The sequence below is a fragment of the Pteropus alecto genome, unplaced genomic scaffold (genome assembly GCF_000325575.1).
Source record: "Pteropus alecto unplaced genomic scaffold, ASM32557v1 scaffold270, whole genome shotgun sequence".
Taxonomy (NCBI): Eukaryota; Metazoa; Chordata; class Mammalia; order Chiroptera; family Pteropodidae; genus Pteropus; species Pteropus alecto.
In genome coordinates this window covers 7743243-7746603 of record NW_006430735.1, presented here as the reverse complement: position 1 = coordinate 7746603, position 3361 = coordinate 7743243, and positions in this window count along the sequence as shown.

Sequence of the window (3361 nt, the reverse complement as noted above, 5' to 3'; positions counted from 1 at the left end):
GTTTATCTGTTTTTGAATTTTAATGATTAGCCCTTGTGCTAATTAACAAATTCTCGTATTCATAAAATCTGGCAGTTCATAAATATCCAATTGTGTGATTATCTACACATGTTCTGGCTTTCTATAAATATAGAAATTATCAGTGGATGTGTTCACGGACTTGCCCAGCCTGAGTAGTGGCTGGTCATGCTGCCACAGAGGAAGCTCGGTTCAGGTCCTGAGCAAATGTGTTGCCCCAGGGTCTGGCAAGGTGTATGGAAGAAGCATCTGACTATTATTGCTAACTAGTGATCCTTTCTGGCAAAGGAAGGACTGATGTTGACATTCTTTAAATGCCGCCAGTTCTAGCCTTCTTTAGTCCCAAGGGTGGCCTCTTAAGGTCTAAAATTTGATAATGGATATTAGAGCTGACTAGTCTTGGAGGCCACTTTAGAAATGTATTATAACAAACTACATTTTTCAGTGGAAAATATACTTTACTCAACTTCTACAAAAGAGGTAAAATAGTATGCCTATCCTAAATTCCTTAACCAGTGAGGACCTCATTGGCATTAAGGGTCGCATAGTATTGAAAAGAAAATCTAAATATTTTCATTTGTCTGGCTGTGTAACTATCACAAGCAAATTATAGAGATCAGATATAACTTATATAGGAACATTTTGCCCTACATCAAGGACAATAAACACAAGCAATGAGCAAGTGTGTAATAATGTAAGAGTTATTATTAAATTAGAAAACAACCCTTTTAAATATATATTTTTTTATATTGTATAAGCCTGTGGTTACCTCATACAAGCACTAGGTATTATTTACAATGATACTAGAATCAGCCTTGGTCATTTGATTCTTTACTCCAAACTTTCAAATCAAGTATAGGATTCCTAGGCATTTGGCAAAACTTGAAACTTGTAATTTTCTTGAAAACCTGTGTTTCATGCATTTGCATTGCTTAAGTAACGTCTAGCATTTTGTAGAATCCTCAGGAATTATAGCCAATGTCAAATAACTAGCAAAATCCTTTTAATTCTTTACCAAAAGCTCAAGGGCAATACCTATATCTTAGAAATTCTAGGGAATGCCTCAATTCATATGTTTTCCTATAACATAGATACTATATATTTAATCACCAATAATATTGATGCCAGTTATGTTTAATGTATCAGAAATATATTCCTTGAGCTCTTCTAATTTCAACATAGGCAAGCTTCTGAGGCTCCGGGAAGAAATAATGACACCTATTAATACTATTATATATATGTTAACCACTACAGCAGTTGTTGGAAACAACATTCTAGGGCCTATAAGAAAAAAGGGCTTTTCTGTCCCTCTAGCTGTTCAACTGTAATAATGAATAAGTGGCATGCTATTTCCACACTAAACTATGGAAAAATTGTGCTTGACTTTGGCTTCATAACCTTTCCTTTACTCCGGAATCAAGCCTTTTGGTGATTCTACAGTTCACTTGAAAGTAATCAGCTTGAAGACATGGAGCTCGCTTTTCTGGAATCTTTAGACACGCAACAGAAACTTCAGCCTGGGGTGTTTTCTAGTTCAGTTAACTAATGCGACCCTTCTATAGCTGTTTTAACTTAGGGAAAGTTAGCTACTGACTTCCACGTGACAATACTGAGATGAGGTGCAAGGGCTGAGTTAATTGACACATCTAGTTACCAAATGGAAACCGAGAATATTATTATTAATTTCTGAATATTCAGTCTTCGAAACACTATTTGAGAAGTGGTAATTACAGCATAACTTCTTGGTGTTAGAAGTAATTTCGTCACTCAATACTTCTGTGTCTAAAGGTGTGATGAATTTAACATACGTATTACACATTATGCATTTAGAATATTAAGGATTTATTTTAAAAATTTCCATATTAAATAACTAATGGAAGAGTTTGCGTTCAGTATATATAAAACTATTTAATGGAATTTGGAGTTTTTGAAAATTAAAAAGATGTCCAAAAAATTGAAACTGAAAATGGCAATAATTACAAATCTTATACATATTATTTTTTTCTTCAGAAATTCTTATTCTAAGCTTTTTAAAAACCATGTTTGAATTTAAACTATTTAAATTTTAGTTCTAATGTTTAGAAGGCTTTAGGTTTTGTTTTTTGTTTTTTGTTTTTTTTTTACTAAATGAGCATGGATGTTTTCTATTTTTACCTTTCTTTTCAGAAATGTTCTTTGAATTACTGTTGTAAACAAATTGTGATTTGTTGTTGGCAAATTACCTTTATAGTATGAGTGTTTCTAGTAAATGAAATGCTACTGGGAGACAATTAAGGTAATGTCAATTTGCTCAGGCAAATATAGTCGCAAGGGTAGCTTTATACTGTTGGATTTATTTTTGGTTCTGGGTTTTCTCTCTTTCTCTCTTAAATTCTAGATACACTAAAACTCCTTTTGGCCCTGTAAATGTACTTTGGGTTTGCCCATATTAACTAATGTTTCCATCTTATTGGTCCTTTGCACCTATCACCCAGGCTTTAGGGTGGGCAAAAAGAACTGGAATGGTTTTTACTTTTTCTAGTTCCTCAACTCAACGATAATTTTTGTCTCCTCATCTCTAGAGGGGAGACTAGAGACCAATTAAGAAGCAAATGGATCTCAGAATATCATCAAGCCAGAGGGTAGAGGGGGTGGGTACTTTCGAAGCTTCTAAACTTAAAAGTCTAATGAAAGAAAAATACTTTCTAACCCTCAGTTAAAGCTATCTGAACTATGTGACACAGCACTATCTTCTCCCTATGCCTGTCTAATGTATTTTTAGATTCAATGGCACTACCAAAAGAAGATCATAGAAGAGAAAATCATTACATCTCACATTTCTATTACTGCCGGGTCTTCTTCATTCATTTTGCCTTTTAAACCTTGGGTTTGTAGTTGTGAGCAGATCTTTATAGTTGGTAAACAGATTTTATTTGTTTTGATAAGAAGACTTCCCAACAAAGCAATACCAAGGCATGTCGTAAAACATCATCATGAGTTTATTAAGTAAAATGGATAAAATGATCGACTGAATAAGTTGTATGTGTATGTGTACATGTTTCTTCTCAAAGCAATATGTGTGTGTGTGTGTGTGTATGTGTGTGTATATATATAAAACAAAACAAAAAATTAAACTTCCTATCAGTCTGAATGGATTCAGTATTCTTTTTATAAAATGGTTTTCGGAAACCATTTTTGTACAGCGGATTTGACAAACATTCTACTCCATTCCCTGCCCACTTGCTGCTTTGCTTTCTAAATGTTGAATGAATGTGAATAATTTGTTAGTCAAAAGGGAAAAAAAAGAAAAAGCATGTTCTTCTAACAGGCTCAGAATATAGCCATAGGTAGAAAGATGTGCTTC